Genomic DNA, 27612 nt, shown 5'->3' with positions numbered 1-27612 from the left:
ACAAATGTCATTTACGTCTTTTAGTTTATTAAGAGATTTAAAGCACCGTTTTTGAAGACTGCGCATGTGCAAACGTGCTCTTCTATGTAAGAACGAGCGTATGATTGAATCTGGAAATATAGCAAAATAACTGAGAAAAAGGAGAAATAGTCCTCAGATGCCATGTCTGTAATTTATAGCAAAACATCTAGCGTTAATTCGATCTCAAACAGATTCATTGAAAGAAGTTACTCCACCACGTGCTTGAGGTCATAAACTAATGTGGTTGAACGACCACTTTGCGACAATAGGTTTCGGGAAACAGTCGTGACTAGCTAGTTGATTTCTTCAACGATGCATCATACTATGGTAGTTAAACAGCAAGTAACGTCGTTGTTCGGGAAACGCACCCCAGTTTCATCATCTCAGCATGGAGCGCAACTGGAAGAAAACAAAACTAGAGGTTTTTCGCATTTCATAAAAAGAGAGCTCGATTGCATACAGAGAGGCCTTAAAAGTTGCTAGGTCTGCTTATTTTTCAACCCTGTTAGAAGAAAATAAACAAAACCCTAGGTATTTATTTGAAATGGTGGCTAAACTAATGGAAAATATAGCTTCAAGCCCAGAAGTTTCCAAGCAGCACAGCAGTAATGACTTTATGAACTTCTTCACTTATAAGATTGATAATATCAGGGAGAAAATTATAACTATGCAACCGTCTACTATAGCGCATCAGGGAGTGCATTGTAGTCTCCCTAAAGAAAATTCGATTCATTCATTACTATAGGAGAGGAAGAATTTTCTAAACTCGTTAAATCATCTAAATCGACAACATGTATGTAAGACCCTATACCGACTAAGCTACTGAAAGACATGCTTCCAGAGTTCATAGATCCTCTTCTTAATCTCATAAATTCTTCTTTGTCAGTAGGATACGTGACAAAAACCTTTAAGTTTTTGATTAAATGCTATGATTAAACCAATTGTTAAAAAACCACAACTTGATCCTACAGAATTAGTCAATTACAGGCCGATCTCGAATCTACCTTTTCTGTCAAAGATACTAGAAAAGGCAGTATCTTCACAACTATGTTCGTTTTTAGGAAGAAATGATATCTGCGAGGATTTTCAATCAGGATTTAGACCGTACCATAGTACTGAGACTCTCATTAGAGTCACAGATGATTTGCTTTTATGGTTTTCATGGTTGTATCTCTCTATTAGTGTTACTCGATCTTAGTGCTGCATTTGACACTATCCACCACAACATTCTTTTAAATAGACTCGAAAATTATGTTGGCATTAGTGGAATTGCATTAACATGGCTTAAATCATACTTATCTGACCGTTATCAGTTTGTAGCAGTAAATGAAGAGATGTCTTATCAACCACAAGTTCAGTATGGTGTACCACAAGGCTCAGTACTAGGACCTTTGCTGTTCACTCTGTACATGCTACCCTTGGGAGATATCATTAGGAAGCATGGCATTAGTTTTCACTGTTATGCTGATGATACGCAGCTCTATATTTCTTCACGCCCTGACGAAACTTACCAATTCACAAAATTAACGGAATGCATACCTAATATAAAAAAATTGGATGACTAGCAATTTCCTACTACTTAACTCTGAAAAAAACAGAGATTCTAATTATTGGACAAAAAACGTCCTCACGTAATAATCTAGAATACTGTCAAACACTTGATGGCTGCTCTGTCAAGTCTTCGTCGTCGGTTAGGAACCTGGGTGTGCTCTTTGATACCAATCTTTAATTTGAAAGTCACGTGTCTAGCATCTGTAAAACCGCATTTTTTCATCTTAAAAAAATATCTAAATGACGACAAATGCTCTCATTGAAAAATGCAGAACAATTAGTTAATGCGTTCATGACATCAAGGCTAGATTATTGTAATGCTATTATGGGTGGTTGCACTGCACGCTTAATAAACAAACTACAGCTGGTCCAAAATGCAGCAGGTTGAGTTCTTAGGGTTCTTAGGGTTCTTGGTTGAACCAGGAAGTATGATCATATTAGACAATTAAACATCATATACATTTTAAAATATTGCTGATTACTTACAAAGCACTAAATGGTTTAGCTCCGCAGTACTTGAGCGAGCTCTTAACGCATTATAGTCCTTCACGTCTATTGCGATCTCAAAATAGTTGATAATACCTAGAATATCAAAATCGAATGCTGGCGGTAGATCCTTTTCCTATTTAGCACGAAAACTTTGGAACAATCTTCCTAACATTGTCCGGGAAGCAGACACACTCTGTTAGTTTAAATCTAGACTAAAAACACATCTCTTTGGCCTAGCATACACATACCACATTATAGACTTCTATAATTCAATGTTAGCCTGCATAGTTTAGGTCAGCCGGAACCGGGAAAGTCACGATATAGTGTGACAAATGCATGAAAGAAACAGCAACATAAACATTAAGTTTTGCTTTTATAATGTCAATCAAGCCATTCAGCAGTAACTCAACAAGGAATGAAGAGGTTTGGTTAATGAAAAGGATCCTCAAATTTTATTAAGTTAAAAGCTCATAAGCTGAAACCACACTCTCTAAAATATCATCTGCAGGAGAGATTTGCACTTTATCTTCAACACAAGAAAGTCTGAAGAATTGAAGCCTATAAAAACACATATATTTGTGTATATATGTATATATATCCCCCCCCCCCCCCCCCCCCCCCGAAAAAAAGTCCCATATCTGTGCTGCTGATTGATTTGTGACTGCAGTAAAAAAAAAAAAAAAAAAAAAAAAAAAAAAAAACTAGCAAAAAGTGGCCCTGAAGCTTTAGACATTGATTATTTGTCATTGTTGACCTACAGTTTTAGTGGGGATATAGGGCGGCATTTTTTCAGCTTGTCAAACGTTTTAAATAAAGCTGTGATTGTGCATGAATGCAGAAATGTGATGCATGTCTTCGTGTGCCATTTGAAATTAGTATCCAGAAGCAGAGATTTTTGCCAATCATCATCCCCCCGCAGGGATGCTGTTTATCATTCAGATGTTTGAACATCATACTGCAGATGCTGTGTATGCAAATTATCTCACATGTAACACATTTGATAAAATTTTTGACTCCACTTTTTCTCTTCTGCTTTCTCCTCAGGACCTCCTGTAAGTACCATGGCAACAAGCTGAATGAAGTGTGCATGACTAACCCAACATTATAGCAGGTAGTGTGTCTTATGTGCCAGTCAGACTGAAACATTTTCATCAGGAACTAAGGTCTCTGCTGACCAAACTGACGAACCCATATCAGTATTTAAGCCATGCATGCTCTGAAAGTCAAAGGCAGTGATGTTACTCAGGTCAATGAGGTCCTCAAGTGTTTAAAAAAGGAATTTAAAGATACTGTTGTGCAATAGATGTGTGTATTCACACCATCTGGCCTGAAGACATCTACATGCCAATGTATAGTCGCCACCTACTGACTACAGGAAGTGTTATGTTTAACACTGCACACCTCATATTAAAATAAGCCAGCAAGTGCTAAACATGCTAGCAACATGCTAAAAACATGTTAAACCAACTTGATATCCAATCTGCCCCAAATGTCATGTGTGTTAAGAGTCCTGGCCTGAAGACATGTATACGCAAATATTCAGTTATAGTCATAGCGCCACCAGCTGTAGCAGGAACTGTCACATATAAATGACTTTGACACAATCCTACTATAGTTACCTATTTAAATGCATATTGCCCCCCGTTCACTGTTTTCCTAAGGCCTCTGGGTGGCAGTGGCCCATTCATCGCTGCTTGCAGCTTTAATATTCAATATGATTTTTTAATGTTGGTAGTGAGGATAAAGGCCTACTGTAGTTTTTATATGGGCTGTAATCAGAAAAAAAAGTAATTCATTCTCATGAATTCTCTCCAGAACCAGTTGTCTACTTAAATGAACTCTATATGTGAATAATGATTATTACTTGCCGATGAACGATCGGAATATTTGTGGTTTTCAATGGGCTTTGTCCATTTACAGATCATTTGAGTGCAGTTCCATTTCCATGGAAAAATCAATGTTTCTCTCCTTTTCTTTCACTTTTGATTCCATTTCATTGCCTTACATATTTTACAGAGCTTATCATTTATGTAATGATAGCTAATTATTTAGAACTTCTGGAATAAAACCCACCTGTAGACTTGGAATTAAGCCTTTTCCCCATTATTATTTGATTCACAGGACCGGACACCAGTTATCTTGCCAAGAAAAATCTTTATTCTTATATGTCAGGAGAGAAACTCTGAGAAGATGTTATATTCATGCCAGGTCTATGCATTTCCGTGTTTCTCTGCCGTAGTACAGTAAGGATTGAGCTTAAATACACAACTGAGCGACTTTCAACTTCCTTGTAAGGTAGAAAAAACACAACATAATCCAAAGATACACATCAAATGACAAAAAAAGCACATTATTGAAAACAATGATCCAAAGACAGAGACCTTTGTGCCATTCCTAAAAACATTGTACATACCTTTCATTTCCAAGGTGTTTGATTTTCACTTTACCATGTTCATGTACAGAGATAAAGAATAATAGAAAAATAAAAGAAAAATAATAAAGAATAATCCTAATGAAAACAATAGGGCCTTCGCCCTTTCAGGGCTTGGGCCCTAATAATCCTTACGAAAACAATAGGGCCTTCGCCATTTCAGGGCTTGGGCCCTAATAATAATAATAAATAAATATATATATATATATATATATATATATATATATATATATATATATATATATATATATATATATATATATGTTTATTTTTTATAGCGCCTTTCAAGAACCCAAGGTCGCTTCACAAAATAGTACAAATAGTGGACAGACAAAAGAAACAAGCAATCAGCTTATTAGGCTATATCAAGCAAACAAACAGAAAAGCAGATGGAAACAAGCACACACTACAAATAATGAGTCAAAGATAACAAACATATAAGCCTTTTTAGCAACATACTGTATACATTTCGGCAAAGTATGTAAAATAAAATAAAGGTGAGAGAGTGGTAGACAGAGAAATAGAATTGAAGATTATTTATTGAGCATGGTAAATATATGAGTTTTATGTTTTGATTTGAAGATCTGGAGGTTGTCGATGGCACGAAGATTAGGGGGCAGTTTATTCCAGAGCTTAGGACCTACAACACTAAAAGCCTTACCACCCACAGTAGATAGTCTAAACCTGGGAACGACAAGCACATTTTCGTTGCTAGATCTAAGAGTCCGGGCAGGAAGGTATGGTTGCACTAACTCAGCGAGGTATTGAGGTGCGGGACCGTTACAGGCTTTATAAACTAAGACTAATAGTTTAAACTGGATACGAATTGACCACAGGAAGCCAGTGAAGTTGATGAAGGATAGGAGTAATATGTGCAGATTTTTTATTATATGTAAGTGCTCGAGCAGCAGAGTTTTGTACCATTTGAAGGCGATGTATTGCTTTGGAGGGTAGGCCGCTGTATAAGGAGTTACAGTAGTCCAATCTGGAAGTTATGAAAGCATGAATAACAGTTCATCAATAATAATATAGCTGCGAGCAGCGATTACGGGCCAAAGCCGGTGGCACCGCCGGTGGCGGTGCTGCCGGCTTTGGCCCTTCATCACTGCTCGCAGCTATATTTACACACACATATATATATATATATAGCTTGACAATATTACTTGTCTTACCTTATTCTGATTTTATGATACACTCAAAATATTCCACAACAAATCCTTTAAATTGAATGTAAAAATAAAAACGAATGTAAGCAGTGTTGGGCTCACGTAACCCTCTCATTAGAATCAAAATGTTTCAACATTTGCGATGTATTTTGATGCTAAACTATTCTTTATTATAGGCTTTGTACTTCACTCGTGTTCCAATATCGACGGAAAAAATCATCCTCTTCACACACGCAAAAATGTGCTTGGAAACATCACAGTGGAGCGGTGCTTACCATGAATGATACAAATTGTACTACTAACTATTTAAACAGAGCAGTGTAATGTTAGGTTGACTATTTTATTATTATATTTTATTAGGCCTATAATGAACAGACTGCGATGTCAAGACTGCAATGCTGGAATGTGTGTGTGTGTGTGTGTGTGGCGCGGGCGCGATTGAACAGTGGACACATAAAAACATACATAAATTGTTTTAGTTCATTCCTACTTCCATAGGAATACATTGAAAACGCTCGCTCTGCTCCGCACCATTATCAATGTCTGTGCGGACGTCCATATTTTACTTTTGCTTTTAAGTTAGCGATTTAAAAGCCCTCAGCGCTGTCACACGTCGATTAACCGGTGGTAAAATATTCCTACAGTCACCTCCCTAATATATTTATATATAAATACTATAGGCCTACCTGATTTTGAACACAAGAGGGCAGTATAGCACTATAGATGACATGATTCATTTATTTTTTGGACTAAAAAAACATTCTGGCTATTTTTAAACTTAAACATAATTCTTAAATAAAAAAATAAAAAAGAATAAAATGGGTTTAGTTGTGATATTTGTCAAACTATAAACTCTTGTCAAACCGAGTTTTTGAGCATGTTAAGGGCCCCAAAAGGGCCTGAATAGTCGTAAGAAATAAATAAATAAAAATAATAATAAATATAGCTGCGAGCAGCGATTGCGGGCCCAAGCCGGTGGCACCGCCACCCTGGTGCCTTTAGTTACACCGGCTTGGGGCCTCCATCGCTGCTCGCAGCTATATTTATATATATATAAAAAAAAAAAAAAAAAAAAAAATATATATATATATATACACACACTTAAAAAAGTATGTATATATACTGTATATGTATATTATTTTTTCCCCTATTTTTAATATATATATATATATATATATATATATATATATATATATTACATTTTTTGGATGCTAAACTATTTTTTATTATAGGCTTTGTACTTCACTCACGTTCCAATATTGAAGGGGAAAATTATCCTCTTCACATGCGCAAAAATGTGCTCGGAAACATCACAGTTGAGCGGTGATTACTTTGAATAGTATGAATTGTACTACTGACTATTTAAACAGAGCAGTGTAATTTTTATATGTTAGGTTGACTATTTTATTATTATATTTTATTAAGGCTATAATGAACAGGCTGCGATGTCAAGATTGCAATGCCGGAATGCACAATATGTTGTTGTTGTTGTTGGTGTGTGTGTGTGTGTGTGTGTGTGTGTGTGTGAGGCTCAATCGAACAATGGAGACATAAAAACATACTCCGTCATTTTGTTCATACAGGATATCATTCAAACTGCAAAGTGTTTCCTTATATTTGTGTACACTCGCAATAAAACATAACATTGTGCTTTTGTCAAACTATAAACTCTTGTCAAACTGTAACCTACAACTGTCACCCAACCAAAATCTCTCTCACACACACACACACACACACACACACACACACACACACACACACACACACACACACACACACACACACACACACACACACGTCTATATTACTAACAGGGGACTATCGCTCTACACTGGCCAAGAGGGGACTAGTGTTTCTGGTCATTTTGAAGAAACAAAAATGACATACAAAATTTTCTTTTAAGCTCTTTTTTCATAATATAACTTCAAATATGCATTTTTTTATTAAAAAAAAACAAAAAAACCATGCCAAGTGGGGACCTGAAACTCTGAACGATATATATATAGTATAACCCATCGGTTATCAAAAATAAGATTTTTTTTTAGGAAAGACCATTTAAATCTACAACGGGGTAAAAAATACAGACGGCCCGACGGCAACAGTTCAAAAGCAGAGGCGAGAATATCCTCTTATCATTCATAATATTATTTTTCTTATTTAACGCTCTCTCTTCATAGATACTTTCTATGCTTGGTTATGCAGTCCCTAACAATTTAGTTGTTACTACTTTTCTTAATAATTTCTTCTGTACCTCAGTAGCAGTTCCATACCAACAAATAATACAGAATATCATAACACTTTCAATGAAAGCACTATAAAACATCAGAAGCTTTATGTTGTGGACATTACAGGAAAGGTTAGTGCTTAAGAAATGCATTCTCTGTTGTGGCCTATTAATTAAAACATAATTTCTACTCTAATACAATTAATAGACATGTCCTTATTTTCCTGTTTCCTTTGTTTCTAGGATGTTGATGCACAGATATATTCAGTGTTTGAAATATTGCTCAATTTAAATGCAACCAAACATATGTCGGTCGTTACCATCCAACAGTGGACCTTTCTTTAAGATCTAATTCAAAACTTTTGAGTTGACTTGCTGCATCTGGTCATTTTGAAGAAACAAAAATGAAATACACAATTTTCTTTTAAGGCCTTTTTTCATAATATAACTTCAAATATGCAAAAAAAAATTTAAAATAAAAAATAAATAAAATTAAACATGCCAAGATTGAATCTCAACTCTGAACGATCTCTACCTATACAACAAGTGGGGACTCACAATAGCCTGCAATGGAACTGTGTGTGTGTGATATATATATATATATATATAGGCCTAGGCACCAGAGATCACAATATGCATAGTTAAAAAGAAAAAGAAAAAGAATGACGAACATCATCAGTTATCAAAAATTGAATTGCTTGAGGAAAGACCATTTAAATCTACAACGGGGTAAAAAATACAGACGGCCCGACGGCAACAGTTCAAAAGCAGAGGCGTGAATATCCTCTTATCATTCATAATATTATTTTTGTTATTTAACGCTCTCTCTTCATAGATACTTTCTATGCTTGGTTATGCAGTCCCTAACAATTTACTTGCCATTGTTATGTGCCATTGCACTCACACATACATGTCTATATTACTAACAGACCAATGTCGCTCTACACTGGCCAAGTGGGGACTCTCTGAACGATGTCTATCTATACAATTGGGGACTTGGCTGCAATGGAGCTGTGTGTGTGTGTGTGTGAACAGTGAAGTGAACTGGCAGTGAAGTCTGTCTTCATTATGTATATATATAGTATATTATATAGTATATTATATATTATGCATTTTATCAATCATAATATTTGTTTATTTTATTTAACGCTTATTTTCTCTCTTCATAGATACTTTCTATGCTTGGTTATGCAGTCCCTTTAGGGTTTATGGGAATAATCAAACAGAAATAGCTCTTTAAGGTAACGATTTCAGGTCATATAGTGACCTATATTTAGTATAGCGTAAAGCATACTTTATACAGTGAATAATGATTTTATTAATCAAAATGAACTTCGCGTCCCCAGTTGGATGGTAAAGAACGATACGTGTTTGGCTGCTTTGTATATTTCTTGCCATCACAAACACACTGTAAAGATTTTGGAGGTCAATCTCAAAATGTTATGCACTGTAAAACATTTCTAACCCTCCCAAATCAAAAATTTCAAGTGACCGATAACATCTAAATTTTTCAGTTGGCCCAAGTGAAATTCTTGTTGCAATAGTCTGTTAATAATAATACGTCAGACTAATTGAAAAATTTAGATGTTATCGGTCACTTGAAATTTTTGACTTGGGGATGTAATTTTTTTTTACAGTGTGTAGACTTGCTGCACTGAACACTTTTAGTTGGTTCAGTTGAAATATATGAAGTAGGGATGTTCATTTAACATTTTGTTTTCTGACTGAAAGCTGATGCTTGTTAACCAGTCATCATCAGTTAACTGACATGATTTGAAGGTTAGATTAGAATTAAATGGACATAGAATAGATAATAGTCTGTGACCGATTCAAATACCTCACAAATGTAGATTTACATGTGCAAATAGCAGCATAAACAACACCGTCACATCAAGCACCCGCAGTGCTTCTGTGAACACAGTAAACCAGAATAAAACTGTATATATAACTGTATATATAATGAATAGGCCAACTTAAATGAACAATTAACAAAACTAAAGTGCAATAAATAATACACGCTTTAGGGTCTGTTTACACGACATCATTTTCAACTGAAAACGTTTTGGCCGTTCATTTCAACGGAAATGCCATTTTGGGGGCCTGACAATGCAAGCTTTTGAAAACGAGTTTTTGTGAGCTCATCTAAAGTGAGGACTAGTTATGCCTTGTAAAGCATTTATAAAGGAGATTTAAAGGCTGTTAATATTTCTATGTTCTCTATCGCTGTGTTGTGTTTGTTTCCTTTTTCTGTTTAGAAGATAACTGAGTCTTTAAATCTCCTTTATAAATTATTTACAAAGCATAACTAGTCCTCACTTTAGATGAGCTCGCAAAATAGTGAACTGACCACTACTAAATGTTTTATAACTCCCTGAATCTACTACATTTACTCACACTTTCTAAGTGATCTTATTAATCACTGACAACACCTAAATAACTGATTTGTAAATAATGCTATACTTCATTTAGAAATGATAAATTGATAATGAATAAAATATGAAAATGCAATTATTTAACACATTATAGATATGCTTCTAAATCAATAATACAGCGTTTAAAGGTGTATTTATAAACTGCTTATTAATGTCTGCTTTATGAATTATGATTTATCTGTTTACCAATGCTTAAAGGGATAGTTCACTTTGAAATAAAATTTTGGTATGTTTTAGCTTACCTCAAGGGCATCCAAGATGTAGGTGTCTTTTTTTCCGCAGTAGTTTCAATTTTGATATTTTTAGGTCAAACCGTTCTTGTCTGTCAGTCATATAATGCAGGTCGATGGTCACGGTCTCAAAGAGCAGAGTCCAAATTAAAACAATTCCCCGTCGTCCAAATTAAACAATTCCCCATCGTAAGTACACATTGATGGCCTAAGACATGAAACGAGCGGTTTGTGTGAGAAAACGAACAGTATTTATATCGATTTTAGCTCTTATACACAGCCACGTCCAAGTGATCTGAGGGCGCTCGCGCATCCTGGTGTGTGACGTGTACGCAGACTGGTGCATAGATATATATACTAGATGTCGCCTTAAAGACATTCGTTCCAATGAACTGCCGTAGACAAGGCGACATCTAGTGTATATATCTATGCACCAGTCTGCGTACACGTCACACACCAGGATGCGCGAGCGGCCTCAGATCACTTGGACGTGGCTGTGTATAAGAGCTAAAATCTATATAAATACTGTTCGTTTTCTCACACAAACCGCTCGTTTCATGTCTTAGGCCATCAATGTGTACTTACGATGGGGAATTGTTTAATTTGGACGATGGGGAATTGTTTTAATTTGGACTCTGTGCATGCTCTTTGAGACCGTGACCATAGACCTGCATTATATGACTGACAGACAAGAACGGTTTGACCTAAAAATATCAAAATTGAAACTACTGCGGAAAAAAAGACACCTACATCTTGGATGCCCTTGAGGTAAGCTAAAACATACCAAAATTTAATTTCAAAGTGAACTATCCCTTTAACTAATGATTAATAGGATGCAGTTATTATAAAGGGTTACCATATATATTATATTATATTTCTCATAATATAACTTCAAATTTGTTTGTTTTTTTATTTTAAAAAAAGCATGCCAAGAGGGGATCTGCAACTCAATGTCATAATTATAATGTAATTATTATTATATTATTAAGATATTAATAATGTAACTGATAGTATTGGCTGCCAATTAATTAAAACATAATTTCTACTCTTAAAAAAAATCAATAGACATGTCCTTATTTTTCTGTTTCCTTTGTTTCTAGGATGTTGATGCACAGAGATAGTCAGTGTTTGAAATATTGCTCAATTTAAATGCAACCAAACATATGTCGGTCGTAACCATCCAACAGTGGACCTTTCTTTAAGATCTAATTCAAAACTTTTGAGTTGACTTACTGCATCTGGTCATTTTGAAGAAACAAAAATGAAATACACAATTTTCTTTTAATATCCTTTGTCATAATATAACTTCAAATATGCAAAAATAAATAAATAATTAAACATGCCAAGATGGAATCTCAACTGTGTGTGTGTGAACAGTGAAGTGAACTGGCAGTGAAGTCTGTCTTCATTATGTATATATATATAGTATATTATATAGTATATTATATATTATGCATTTTATCACTCGTTTTGAAAACGATGCCTTACCATCTGCATGTAAACAACATAAACGTGAATTTGTGAAATTGTTACGTCATTCCAACCCGGTCACACTAAATGCATCTCTATAGCACACATTGTGTTTATTGTGCAATTTATACGTGCATATGATAGGCATGGGTGGGTTTAGGGTAGGTTTAGTAGTGGTGTGTAATATGTGTATTATGTATTATATGTTTGGTTAGGATTAGTTTTGTAGGGTGTGTGTGTATTACACTCAATAAAGTGCGTATCATATGCATGTAAAATAAAATATTTTCGCGTAAAAATTGCACGATAAACACAATGCGTGCTATAGAGATGCATTTTCATGAGATCAGGCAGGTCATGCACAAGTATATAACATGGTCACATGCGTACTTATCATCACGTGTTCACATGTTCATGAGTATTACGTGTTTGCCGGTTTGTTTGTTTTTTGGACAAAGTGAACTACTGGCCTGGCTTGCATAATACAGCCCTTTTAGTGTTTATAGGGTTTGTTTGTAAACAATGTTATAGTTGTATTTAACAATATTTTACATTTTGCACACAGGTGTGTAGTGTATTACTTTAGTTTGAAAATGACTTCTTGCATTATCTTTTTAACTGTTAAATTCTCATTAATTTCTCTTTCATTATGCTTAGATGAGGTTAAATCTTGGCTTGCTCAAAACTTTTTCTCTTTAAATGAAGACAAAACTGAGGTGATAGTTTTCGCCCCACTGATCATTTTAAGACCCACAGCATTGATTTGAGGAGCTTATCTGCATTCAGATCTATGCATGTGCAGAATTGGGGTGCGCTTTTAGATGAGCCTTTACAATTGGCAAGCTGGGGCCAGTTGTACTGTTAGAGGGGCCAGTTTAGACCTTATTGTTGTCATATAATTTTCTGCACTGCACTATAGGCATTAACAGGCAAAATACCATGATTACCAATCATTCAACAATGTATTTGCATTTCCATTATATTTTTTAGATTTGCATTACATATTCAGAATCAGTCACATTAACTGCATTCTACGATTTTTGTGTTTTTTTGCAAAAAGATCAGCAAATTCATCTAGATTTAAGGCCTTTGCCCTCCTTGACTCAATACTTAGAACACCTAAATTGCTTAATCTGTCATCTGACATTGTGGACCTGAGATAGGTTTTCACCAGCTTTAGTGCATACAATATAATATACAATTAAATTGTGCTTATTTTAAATGTATTGTGCAGGCTAGGCATAAAAAATATAGGAAAAACCATGATAATATGAAACACTTCAAAACAGAGCGCACAAAGCGCGTATGCGCATCGCGGGTGCAGAATGATGTGCTCAAAGCAACATGGAGTCACAGTGTTCAGCGCTGCGCTGCTCAAGTGCGCATTTAAAAGATCACAGCACAAAGCGAAGAAATGTCGAGCGCACAAATCCTAGTGTAGCCTATATCTGTCCAACAGTTTATTGATCATTTGTTTCTTCACATAGTGAAGTTTTAAATTCCAGTTATTGTGCGTTTGATGCCGATTCATAGTCCTTGTGGTGTGAACAGTCACACGGTAGCGAGTCGTTTTAAAACAGCAACAAACATAAAATACAAATACACAAAATAAAGTCATTTTATGCAAATCCACAGCCTTTTATCTACAGATCAAGCATTATAATGTGAATATATCATATTGGAGAGAGTTTTACCGTGCATATATATAACATAATATAAATTAACATTACAAAAGTTAATGATAGTACATTTCAAATACCTAAAAATTGACAATTAATACCCCTTTTCCACCAAGGCAGAGCTGGTGCTGGTTCGGAGCCAGAGCCTAGTTTCAAATCGGTTCTTTGTTTTTCCACCGCCAAAGCACCAGCTCCGAACCAGTAAAACTGGTTCTTAAGTAGCACCAAATCATTGCAGGGTCTAGAACGGAGCCAAGAAAGAACCACTTGCGTCAGAGGCTGGGGGCGGGGTTACCGTGGCCAACAAGACTGAAGAGAAACTTGTGACCGCCATTTTTAAATAGCAGCTAGTCAAGCTAATAGCAGCTCGATTATAATATCCGTCTATGTAAGTTACGTCGAGCTGCACGAACGCGTTGGATTCGCCGTGTTTGGATGCCGATTTATTTTCGCAAACCCATGAGCATCAATAGTAATGCAACGTCTATTATTGTTGATGCCTTGTTCGAGATGCATCGGAGCAGCGTGGACCGATCAGAGCTGCGGGAGTGTTTGGAGATCATACGACTCCTTGTGCTTTTGGATCGCTTTGATTTCATGTGCTGATCGTTCTGCGAGAAGCCGATGCATCTCGAACAAGTCTGGTGTGTTTGTGTTTGGCGCTGCCGCACTAGCGTTGCTGGGCAACATGATACGTATGCAGTGACGTAAGATATAGCTCTGTTGTGGCTCTCTGGCCGGTGGAAACGCAAACCGGTTCTTAGTAAGCTCGTCAGTAGAACCAACTCCGAACTGGCAATAGCTCTAGCTCTGAACCAGCACCCGGTTCTTGTTGGTGGAAAAGGGGTATATGTGATTTTGTTCGAGTCAAAAATATTACTTAACATTAATGAACCAACGGTACACATTTTTTACTTTAGCAATCTTATGGGTTGTGGTCTCTCAGACATTGGCAGTAATAAAAATAAAATAAAAACATAGTTTCCCTTTGGACTTAAATTACACTTGATACTGGGCATCATTACATTTTTCCCCTGACTGACAGGTGATGCTTGTAACCCGATCATAATCTGTTATCCAACAAGATTAGAATGTTATATTCTAATTAAATTAAATTAGAATGTATGTATTTCTCAATACTTATCACTTTTTTCAAAGCTCTTCACTCCGTTGTCTTAACCAACCTTCAGCTTCACTGCAGTTTATTTCACATTCAAAACGCATTAAAACTACCAAAACACATCATTCATGTCTCAAATTAAGGCATTCTTTCAGAACTCTAGTGAAGGTTTCAGCCAACAAACATAAATTAAATATACAAAACATCTCAGGTTACGTATGTAACCCTGGTTCCCTGATAGGGAACGAGACGCTGCGTTTGAGACGCGGTGGGAACGCTCTGCGTGATTGCGTCGTGAAGCACGTGTATAATCAGTCCAATGGAACCAAGGAACGTCATCAGTGACGTCACCGACCAGGAAGGTATAAATCACTCTTGAGATCAGACCAAACTAGCTTCTGATAAGCCTGAAGCAAGTCGATCAAGGCAAGCAGGAAGTATGGCAGGCGAACGCAGCGTCTCGTTCCCTATCAGGGAACCAGGGTTACATATGTAACCTGAGACGTTCCCTTTCAAGGTGGGAACCCCATACCCACTCAGACATAATGACGATGTGCCTGTTCTGTATGAAGTACCATGAGCATACTAAGAAGCAAGCAACCTGACCCCAGGAGTGGAGAGGTCCAAGTCATAAAATCTCACAAATGTATGCGGAGAGGACCATCCTGCCGCATTACAAATGTCTAGAAGGGAAACTCCCGAAATTAAAGCCGTAGAGGCAGCCATACTCCTCGTAGAATGGGCCCGAACAGTCAAAGGTGAAGGCTGTCCGGCCGCTTCATATGCCAGTGAAATAGCCTCAACTATCCACTTGCTCATTATCTGTTTTGATGCAGGGCAACCTTTCTTAGGTGCTCCGAAGCAGACAAATAATTGTTCCGATTTACGCCACAGGGCAGCTCTGTGGACGTAAGCATCCAACGCCCGCACAGGGCATAACAGATTCAGGTTTTCCTGGTCTGGGGTATTAAATGGTGGAGGATAAAAGGCCTGCAGCACTATAGGGCCCCCAACATTAGTAGGGACCTTAGGAATGTAACCCAGTCTAGGGTGAAGAACCATACCAGGTGCAAATTCCAGACATGATGGAGCCACCGACAAGGCTTGTAAGTCACCAATTCTCTTGATAGAGGAAATAGCAAGAAGAAATAAAGTTTTTAGAGTAAGGAACTTTTCTGAAACCTCCTCAATGGGCTCGAAGGGAGCCAAAGCCAGACCCTCCAGTACAATGGCCAAATCCCATGCCGGTGCTCTAGAGTGCAATACAGGTCTCAACCTCAAAGTGCCACGGAGAAAATGAATAATTAGAGGATCTCTCCCAACTGAAGTACCCGCCAGAGGGGTATGATATGCAGATATAGCCGCTACGTACACCTTTAAGGTGGAAGGAGATAATCCAGCAGAGAAACGGTCTTGTAGAAAATCGAGAACTGTACCAATAGGGCAGTTAACAGGATTCAAATTACGATCTCTACACCATGTAGAAAATAATTTCCATTTCAAAGCATAAAGTTTCCTCGTGGAAGGAGCTCTGGATTGAAGGATGGTCTCAACGACCTCAGTCGAGAGACCAGATTCTATGAGCTGGGCCCCCTCAGAGGCCAAGCCCACAACTTCCACAACTCTGGGCGAGGGTGAAATATCGTGCCCCCTTGCTTGGGACAGCAGGTCCCTCCTGACGGGAATCTCCATCGGAGAGCCGTCCAGAAGTGACACCAGATCCGAGAACCAAACTCGGGTCGGCCAGTACGGAGCTATTAATAGTAGATGAGCCCCTTCCCGGCGAACTCTCTCCAGAACTCCCAGGAGCATAGATACTGGGGGAAACCCGTACAGATGTAGCCTCGGCCACACCTGCACCATTGCATCCAGTCCGAGAGGGGCTGGATGTGTGAGGGAGAACCAAAGGGGACAATGGGTTGAGTCTGATGATGCGAAAAGGTCGACTCGGGCTCGCCCATATTTCTTCCATAGAAGCTCCACCACCTCGGGGTGAAGCCTCCACTCCCCGGGCCTCAGCCCCTGCCTTGACATAATATCTGCTCCTACATTCAGATGCCCCGGAATATATACTGCCCTGAGGGACAGTAATTTCCCCTGGGCCCATAGGAGGATCTGGTGAGCCAGATTGCACAGTAGTCGAGACCTCAGACCCCCCTGATGGTTGATGTATGAGACCACCGACGTGTTGTCCGTGCGGACCAACACGTGGTGGCCTCTCAGGTCTGGCAGGAAGTATTTCAGAGCATAAAATACGGTCATCATTTCTAAACAATTTATGTGCCAAGACAGTTGATGGTCCTGCCAAAGACCTGACACTGAGCGTCCGCTCATGACTGCGCCCCACCCCATGAGGGAAGCGTCTGTCGAAAGCGTTACGCGTCGACAAGAAGCCCCCAACACTGGGCCCTGGGCGAGGAACCAAGGTTTCTTCCACATGACCAAAGCACGAAGGCATCGCCGCGTGACCTTGATCATGCGAAACGGATTTCCCCTCGGGGAAAACCCCTTGGTCCTGAGCCACCACTGCAGAGGTCTCATGTACAGAAGGCCAAAAGTAATTACGTTGGACGCAGCTGCCATGAGCCCCAACAACCTTTGAAATTGTTTGACAGTGAGTGACTGGCCTAGTTTTACCCCTTTTACGGCTGTGAGAATTGCTGATATTCGTGCAGGAGACAGATGTGCCTGCATTGTTGTTGAATCCCAAATTACTCCTAGAAAAGTGGTCCTCTGTGCTGGGAGGAGCACACTCTTTTTGGAGTTGAGCCATAACCCCAACTTTTCTATATGAGCCAGAACGACACCTCGATGCCGAACTGCCATCTGCTCTGACTGAGCAAGAATCAACCAATTGTCTAGATAGTTTAATATGCGAATGCCCTGGAGTCTCAGAGGAGCCAGCGCTGCATCCACACATTTTGTAAAAGTGCAGGGTGATAAACCTAGGCCGAAGGGAAGATCCCGATATTGGTATGCTTCGCCCCCCGAAAGCAAACCTCAGGAACTTCCTGTGATGAGGATGAATCGATACATGGAAGTATGCGTCCTTCAAGTCTATTGTCACAAACCAGTCCTCGGACTGAATCTGTGATACAATCTGTTTGAGCGTAAGCATCTTGAACTTGAGTTTCTGAACTCTGCGGTTTAGTTGACGCATATCTAGAATAGGACACAACCCCCCATCCTTCTTTGGAACAATGAAATAACGGCTGTAGAACCCTGACTCTCTGCTGGGAGGAGAGACCCTTTCTATAGCTCCTTTTCGAAGAAGCGTCATTACTTCCTGCTCCATAACCAGAGCCTGCTCGGAGTCCACCACTGTGGGCAGAACCCCTTGGAATCTGGGCGGACACGAACCGAACTGAATTCTGTAACCCTTTTCCACTATATGCAGGACCCATTGAGAAATATTTGGTAGAAGTTTCCACGCTACCAGAAATTCTGCTAAGGGAACCAGCCTCTCGAGACTGGCCTCTGGATTTAGTCGAACAGACATTTCGGTGCCCTGAAGCGGCGAACCGGCAGGGAACAACCGAACTGACCGTTCTACGACCCTCCTCGGAGGATCGCACGGAGACGCTGACACCTCGGTGCCCTGAAACGGTGAACCGGCAGGGAACAACCGATGTGGCAGCGCTGCGGCTCTCCTCAGAGAACCGCCCCCCAGAGGGCGCGGAGGAGAAACGATTCCTCGGAACCGTCCCTCCCCCGAGGGGACCACCCTCAACATTTTGACACCTAGGTCGTCAGGACTTTTTCTTGTCCCAAGCCTTATTAGAGAGGACAGTCCTCAGATCTTGTCTACCTCTAATGGCGCTTTTCCATTACCAGTACCAGCTCAACTCGACTCGACTCGCCTCGCCTCGCCTCGCCTCGCCTCGCCTCGCCTCGTCTCGGCTCGGCTCGCTTTTCGCTCAGTTTTCCATTGCAGATAGTACCTCCACAATAGTACCTGGTCGTCATAGCGAAGCCGCAGGAAACTGCCGTGACTTAATCTTTTACGCGAGACGCGCGAGATACACCCGCTACCCACACACACAGGACAATGGAGGAAATCGAGTGTATACTGTTTTTGGATGTTTTTTTTTTTTTTTTGGATGTTTTTTATTCAGGATACTCCGTCCGCGCGTGCAATGATGACGCAGTGAATAGTGACGATTCTCTCTGACCAATCAGCAGTCTGCCTTGTTTTCACGTCACATTTTAGTATCGCCTCGGCTCGCCTCAGCTCGCTTAGAACCTCGCCGGAGGTGGTACGAAAAAAAGTACCTGGAAGCAGGTACAGTTACAACTTTTACACAGTGGAAAACCAAACAGAGCCGAGTCGAGTCGAGTCGAGGCGAGCCGAGGCGAGCTGGTACTGTGTAGTGGAAAAGCGCCATAACTGACTTAAACTGCGGCCGCCCCCTGGGCTCCCCAGACTGTGGAGGAGCCCGAGAGGCGACGCTTTGTTTCTGTTGAACTCTATGCTGTTGCTGTTGTGAGGAGCTCGTAGACGGTCGGGACTGCTCTGCTTTAACATTAGCAGTCCCTGGGACACTGGATCGGCGAGGAAGAAACCTCTGGAATGCCACCGCTTGTTTCTTAGATTCAGTAAATCTATCGACAACACAATTTATAGCATCGCCGAACAAACTCGAAGGCGAAAGCGGGGCATCCAGAAGAACAGATCTATCTTTATCCTTTATATCAGACAAATTTAACCACAAATGGCGCTCCGTGGCCACCAGGGCTGCCATAGAACGGCCCACAGATTTAGCCGTCTCCTTGGTGGCCCGGTGAGATAGATCTGTCGCCCGACGCAATTCTCGAATTGCGTCAGCACTAGTGTTGCTTTCGTCAACGAAAATTATGACGAAATATTGTCGTCAACGAACCGTTATCACCTGACGAAAACGAGACGAGACGAGACGTAAATGCTGGTCATGTGACGATGACTAAAATACATGTATAATGCAATATCGTTGACGAATAAAAACGAGACTAAATGTGGTTTACAAAATAAAAACTATGCTAAAATGTCTCTTCATTTTCGTTGACCAAAACGAGACGAGACGAAATGTTATAACGTCACGACGAATGAGAGAATTGTGCATGAACCCATAGCTTTGTCGGGTTTAAATTCTGGTTTGCGATCTGGTCACCCGATTATCAGCGAATTTAACAATATTACTCCATTAGTTATTCTATTAAAATGTCTCATTGATATATTTGACACATTCATAATCATTACTTTTGCCGGTTCTTTGTGACAGCTGTTATGTGCGTTATTGGCAGCGTCTCTGGTTGTTTCTTCATTGGTTCGCTTTTAATTAGGCCTATTATATTCGTATTATTTACTGTGGTAAAGTAGAAAAACGCTGTAGGACAGATAGCCTACATTTGTACTTGCATGTCAAATTATTTTTAACACAGTTTGTGCTTGTTATATTAGACATAGGGCGCGTCAAGTTTAGTTGTAAAGCGCGCTTCACACGCGCGGGTGATTTTTAGTTTCACTTTCTCTGGCAGCGCAATCTCAAATATAGCCTAAATATCTCGCCCTTATGAAGGATAAAATTCGCTCTTCAGACCAATTTACATCAAGTAGAAAACACGAAGTTATCATTTAAAGAGATCGATGGTCTCTTTCCTGCTCGTGTCCCACATCCCTCTCAGAGAGCAGAGTGGTAGGCTATATCACGCGTCTTTGTGTGGAAATATAAAACGAGTTTTTTTTTTTTTTTTTTATAACCCCACCACCGCCGGTAGTTGGTCCATTACCACCGCGGTGTTAAAAAAAAACTGCCACCGTCACAGCCCTAAATATACTAAATATAATAAGATAACCTTGTTTGAAATTCTATATTGACTGGGTTAAATAGAATTGCATTACTAAAACTAGACTAAAATGTCATCAGTTTTCGTCGACTAAAACTTGACTAGACTAAAAAGAGTATGAACGTGACTAAAACTAATAAAAACTAAAACGACAGCTTGACACAAAGACTAGACTAAAACTAAAATTAAAACAGGCTGCCAAAAACAACACTAGTCAGCACTAACTTCCTCACAATCATCCATGTCTCTCAGCAGGTCAGCCTGATACGCTTGTAATATTAGTGTTAGCTTGTAACATAGTGTGTAAGCATCCTGCTGCCTGACCTGCTGCCGCATATGCTTTACCCACCATCATAGATGTGGCTTTTAATGGCTTGGTGGGTAACGTCGGGGCTTTCAGTGATGACGATGACTCGGGAGAGAGATGGCTCGCAAGTGTCTCTTCCGCCGGAGGCATCGTCAAATAACCATAGTGGGAAATATCTTTAATGTTACTATAGTTCAGTGTTTGTGGACTATGCACTCTGAAAGATGCTGGTTTAATCCATGATCTCGACACCTCAGTGTGGAGATCGGGAAAAAACGGCAGTTCCCGACGAGGAGGTCGTGTTTTTGATGGCAAAAAACGTTCATCTAAAAGACTCTTTTTTGAAACAGTTTCAACATTATCAGATGGCCATTCAATATTTAACTTGGCAACAGCACGAGTTAAAACCTCCATAAGCTCCTCATCCCCCGAAATACGAGCTGGCGAACACTCATCTTCAATATTATGTTCAACCTCCACGACATCCAGTTCCTCAGAACTGGATAGCCACAACATTGGTGCCTCAGCCTGGGGAGGAGAAGCCGCAGAGCGGGCTCCTTCCTGGGCTGAAGCACCGGATTCAGCAGGTAAGGGTTGAGAAAGGGCGGGGCCCGTCTCAAACCCCGCTACTAAATCCATATGCGAACCCCAAGATGAAAGCCTCCGCTGTGCCTCGGCAGCAGCGGGACCCGCACCTCGGGGAACGCGAACCGAACCGTCCTCCTCAAAGAACGCCCGGCGAGAGCGGAGCGTCCGCAAGGACAGCTTAACGCAATGCTCACAGTCAGCTCCCTCGAGAACTGACTGGGCATGCTCCACTCCCAAACAAAAAACACAAAGCAGATGTGTGTCCCCACCCGTGATGAAACGAGGGCAGGGCACAACACAACGCTTGTATTCTTGCTTATTCGCCATTTTATATATATATATATTGAGTTGACAGACAACAATAAATATGACAGGGACAGATATTCAGATAGCGCTTGCTGAAGACAACAGAAGCTAGTTTGGTCTGATCTCAAGAGTGATTTATACCTTCCTGGTCGGTGACGTCACTGATGACGTTCCTTGGTTCCATTGGACTGATTATACACGTGCTTCACGACGCAATCACGCAGAGCGTTCCCACCGCGTCTCAAACGCAGCTCGAGTTCCCTTGAAAGGGAACAAAAAACACACAAACAACAGGCAGCAATATGCACTATTTTCTGCTGTTCAGAATTCAATGCAGTTTATGTTACATGGTTCATGTTTACATTAATGTACAAACCTTTTGTATAGATGGTGATGAAAATGAAAGACTAAGACTTGTGTATGTGTTTAGCTACATCTTAATTTTTCTGATTTAAAAAAATATATATTTCAGAATAATATATATCAATGTGGTATACGGTAGAAATATTACACATTTCAGTACAGCTTAGGTTTTTAAATAAAATAAAACAGTCTTGGAAATAATATGTAAGCATGTGCAAATGAGCCTGTATAGTAAATCAAGTTCTGTTGGTCTTTGTGTTTAAATGAGAAATGAACTCATTTAAATTGAAAGATCTCAATGTTTATAAGATCTTTCAATTATGTTTAACAGTTTTGAGCGTATAAAAGAGTGTATAAAAATGGGCTCTGAGTTTTGGCAGTGGTTGTGTCTAAGTGAAATATGTAGTTTGGAAGATGTAGTCACTGAATGCATTAATACAACATTGAATGACACAGACATTTGCAACACTTCTACAGTAATACCGTAGTAAAATATTTTCAGAATCTAAAAAATGTAATACTATCAAAACAATTAGATGTAGCTGAACACACACAGGTATTAATCTTTCAGTTTCATCACCATCTATAAAAAGGGGAAACTTGGGGGAAAATGTGTACTGTACTGTAAACAATGACCATGTGACATAAAATGCTGTGAATGCTGAACAACAGAAAACAGCAGAAATATGTTAGAATTCTACCTGTTATTTGTGTTTTTTTTATTTAACGTGTGTTTTTTGGGGGTAAAACCTTTTCTAGTGTTCTGGAGGAATGAGTTGATCTGAGAATGAAGTTTCAGTGCATTTTGAATGTGAAATGAACTGCTGTCAAGCTGTAAGTTGGTTTGGAAAAGATATCATGGTCTTTTAACCTGATATCATTTAAGACATCATTTAAGACTGTGGTATAAATGATTGAATGATTTAACCATAACTCATTACTATCCTTGATATTCTAAAATAGGTATTTTTCATGTGTATGTAGACTCTAGTGTGTGTGAATTGAGTTGTTGCACTTCCCCCCCACACGCAATTTACATATCAATGCAGGAAGGCCTTAAAGGCCAGTGTTTGTCTTAGGTGAGAAAACAGGCCAACAACCCCCAGAGTCCTGTTACCAATGTCTGTGCAACTTCTCAAATAAACTAGAATAAACTAGAGAAAACGCTGGGATTTACCCTGCCAAATTAAATTAAATTACAGGTTTTTACAATCGCTAGGACACATTTCTCAATATTTAGGTACATTTTCAAAACTCTTCACTCAGTTCTCCTAACCAACTTACAGCTTGACAGCAGTTCATTTCACATTCAAAATGCACTGAAACTTCATGTCTCAGATCAACTCATTCTTCCAGAACATTAGAAAAGGTTTCACCCATATACTTAGTGATACACTTTGTCACACATAAAACAAAAAAAAAACCCACAAACAACAGGAGCATTACACAATGTTTTCTTTTGTAAAATGCTTTCATAAAACAAGAATGACACTATCTACTGTTTATAATTCACTGCAGTTGATGTTACATGATCCTTTTTGATTACAGCCCAGTTATCATCTATGATAATATTGAGCAGGTGGATATAAGTATCTAGGTGTGGTCATTGATCGTTCATTTACTTGGAAAGCCCACATTTATTATCTTTGTTCAAAATTCCGGCAACGATTGTATTTTTTAAAGAAGACTTAGGCTGTTTGGTGTAAATCAGAGAATTATGCAATTATTTCATTATGCCGTTTTAGGTAGTCTTTTAAATTATTGGATGAAAACTTCATATGGCAATCTTTCGGTCCAATTAAAATCACAGCTTGCACGTCTTGTGCAATGTAAGTTATGGGTGTAAGAACTGCAATGTAAGTTATGGGTGTAAGAGAGTACTCATCACTTCAATCAATTTACGAATCGTGGATTTTTAAAAATGCACAGACAATAGTGAGTGATTCAAGCCATGTTTTATTTCCAATGTGTCAGCTTCTGCCATCAGGGAGACGGTATAGAGTCCCACTGAGTAAGAGTAACCGTTACAAAAAATCATTTATTCCTGTATCTATTAACATGTTAAATAGCAAGATGTAGTAATGCCGTTTTTTTAAAAACTCTTTTTGGTTTGTGTGTGTATGTATATGTTGTGTACTAATGCAGCTTTGAGTCCAAGACAAATTTCCTGAAAAAGGACAATAAAGTAAAGTATACTAACAAACTAACTTTTTAACATTACTGGACTAAAATATTCCTAAGTTTCCCCTTTTGTATAGATGGTGATGAAACTGAAAGACTAACACTTACATCTAATTATTTTGATATTATTATATTTTAGAATCAGAATATCTATTTCAATGTGATATTACTGAAATTAATTTTTAACAGTTTAACAGTACTATTATTATTAACAGTTTTAAAAAGAGTATGTAAACATGTGCAAATTAGCCTGTATAGAACATAAAGTTCTGTTGGTGTTTGTGTTTAAGAATAATTAATGTAAATGGAACAAAATGCATTCAATGACATCTTTCAAAGCAGTTATCCACAGTTTAGCTCACATAGACGGATGGTGTGATCACTGTGTGAAGAGAGTTTTGAAAAAGTGACTTTAGTATTGGGAAACTTACATTTTATTTGTGTTTGGAATAATCATTAATTTAGTTTCATTGTAAACATAGTGCTAAACAAGTAAACAAGATTTTATATTTAAATATTATATTATAATATATAATACTGATTTCAGAAAATCACTGGGAGTGTGAATGAACAGAAATCAAACAATCGCGGGACAAATTATCAGTGTATTTTCCGGAATCTCTGTGTGAACGGGGCTTATGTGAGCCAAACTGTGGATCATTTATTATTGCTTTGGCAAAAAAAATATTTATTTCTCACTTAACACAAACACCAACAGACATTTATGTTCTATACAGGCCAATTTGCAGATGTTTACATTCTCTAATCAAAACTGATGTTCAAAACCTAATATTTAAATTCTGAATCTAAAAAAAAACTAAAAACAAAAACAAAATTATATTTAACTAAACACCTATACAAGTGTTAATCTCAGTTTCATATTTGTGTACAGTATTGTAAACGTGGATAATGTAACATTAACTGCAGTGAACAGTAGATAGTGTAATTCTTGTTTTATTTATTTTTTAAATACATTTTTACAAAAGAAAACTTTACAAAATAAATTTGGCACGGTTAAAAGACCATGATATCTTCTCCAAACCAACTTACAGCTTGACAGCAGTTCATTTCACATTCAAAATGCACTGAAACTTCATTCTCAGATCAACTCATTCTTCCAGAACACTAGAAAAGGTTTTACCCAAAAAAAACACACGTTAAAAAAAAAAAAACCCACAAATAACGGGTAGAATTCTAACATATTTCTGCTGTTTTCTGTTGTTCAGAATTCACAGCATTTTATGTCACATGGTCATTGTTTACAGTACAGTACACATTTTCCCCCAAGTTTCCCCTTTTTATAGATGGTGATGAAACTGAAAGATTAATACCTGTATGTGTTCAGCTACATCTAATTGTGTTGATAGTATTTAATTTTTTAGATTCTGAAAATATTTTACTACGGTATTACTGTAGAAGTGTTGCAAATATCTGTGTCATTCAATGTTGTATTAATGCATTCAGTGACTACATCTTCCAAACTACATATTTCACTTAGACACAACCACTGCCAAAACTCAGAGCCCATTTTTATACACTCTTTTATACGCTCAAAACTGTTAAACATAATTGAAAGATCTTATAAACATTGAGATCTTTCAATTTAAATGAGTTAATTTCTCACTTAAACACAAAGACCAACAGAACTTGATTTACTATACAGGCTTATTTGCACATGCTTACATATTATTTCCAAGACTGTGTTATTTAATTTAAAAACCTAAGCTAGACTGAAATGTGTAATATTTCTACCGTATACCACATTGATATATATTATTCTGAAATATATATATTTTTTTTAACCCCTTAAACCCTAAGCGTCCCGCCGGCGGGACGCCACCCCATGAAAAATATTCATAATCAAATTACTAAGCAACCACTGAATGGAACAACACAAAATAGGTATCATTTTAAAGCTTAGAATCTCAGCTTTTTAATGCATCTAATTACTTCGATCAACTTCTAATGATTGCAGAGTTATTCCACTAAATACGAGTGTACCTGCCGCAGGCGCCACCTAGCTGCAAAATTAATAATCATAATTTGTTTTCAAAAATATTACCTGGATCAACTTAAAATAGATGTCATTTGAAAGCTTAGAGTCTGAAATTTACAATGAATGTAGCCAATTTGATAAACTCCAATGTAGTGCTGAGTTATTTGCTGATAAATAGAAAAAAAATGTTTTCATAATTTATAAGCTACTTTTTTGTACCACATACTGCAATATGTCAAAAACATCATACAGCTCAGATAGTCCTGTGTCATATGTCATTTGAAAGGTCTCAATGAGTAGAATACAACAAGCATAATTGTTCCAGGGTTTTTAATAAACTTGAGCAAGGTTTTTGTAAAATAACCCCTTAAGAGACCCATGTGTAAACCATATATGGATGCTGCATTTTAGACACATTTCCGCTTGTAACTTCATGAAACATGCTCCAATTGTGGAAAATGACACATCATTATTTACAGCAGATGCTTACAATTAAAAAGAGTCCAAACTCAACATAATCCATCACTCAGAACTAAAGATATTCCTCATGGAGTTCTAAACCACAAAAAATCCACTGATTCACGTAGCCTAGCAAGGTAGCTTAGACTTGGCCTTTTTACTCGTATCTTCATGAAACATTCGCCGATCATGAAAAATTATACATCGTTATTTACAGCAGGAGCTCACGATTACAAAGAGCCCAAACTTAATATATTCCATCAATCAGATCTAAAGATATTTCCTCATGGCGTTCTAAAACAAAAAATACCTCAGACGCGCCTATCCTAGTATATACCCATGAAGCACTCGCGTTTGATTTTCACTTATAACTTCACAAAGCATGCACAGATCGTAGAAAAATGCACATCATTATTTTCAGCAGACTCTCACGATTAAAAAGAGCCCAAACTCAGCAAAATCCATCACTCAGATCTAAAGATATTCCTCGTGGGAGTTGTAACACACGAACCACCACCGGCGCGCATAGATCGTTTATTATAGATGTAGCACTTGTCGCGTTTTAACTCATAACTCAATGAAGCATGCATCAATTGTGGAAAATTGCACATCATTATTTACAGCAGATTGTTAAGATTAAAAAGAGCCCAAACTCGCCATAATCCATCACTCAGATCTAAATATATTCCTTATGGCGTTCTAACACAAAAAATTCCACAGGCGGATCTATGAAGTAGCAATAGCAGTGATGCGATGTTGTTTTGATGTGACGTTTC

General features: G+C 38.3%; 1 protein-coding gene and 1 long non-coding RNA gene across 2 annotated transcripts in view; one reads left to right on the top strand and one right to left on the bottom strand.

Annotated features, from left to right (window-relative positions):
- col25a1 (collagen type XXV alpha 1 chain) overlaps positions 1-27612 on the top strand; it is a 719149-nt gene that overhangs the window by 306231 nt on the left and 385306 nt on the right. The window contains exon 4 of the mRNA XM_082152225.1: positions 3106-3172. The gene's annotated coding sequence lies outside the window, so the exon portion shown is untranslated. The remainder of the gene's footprint in view (positions 1-3105; positions 3173-27612) is intronic.
- The window catches only part of LOC309486319, a 371979-nt gene that overhangs the window by 332818 nt on the left and 11549 nt on the right, over positions 1-27612 (bottom strand). The gene's annotated exons all lie outside the window — the stretch shown is intronic.

This window comes from Leuciscus leuciscus, assembly GCF_965113295.1.
Source record: "Leuciscus leuciscus genome assembly, chromosome: 2".
NCBI classification, from domain to species: Eukaryota; Metazoa; Chordata; class Actinopteri; order Cypriniformes; family Leuciscidae; genus Leuciscus; species Leuciscus leuciscus.
The sequence above is the reverse complement of the archived record's forward strand: the minus strand, read 5'-3'. Positions and strand labels throughout refer to the sequence as shown.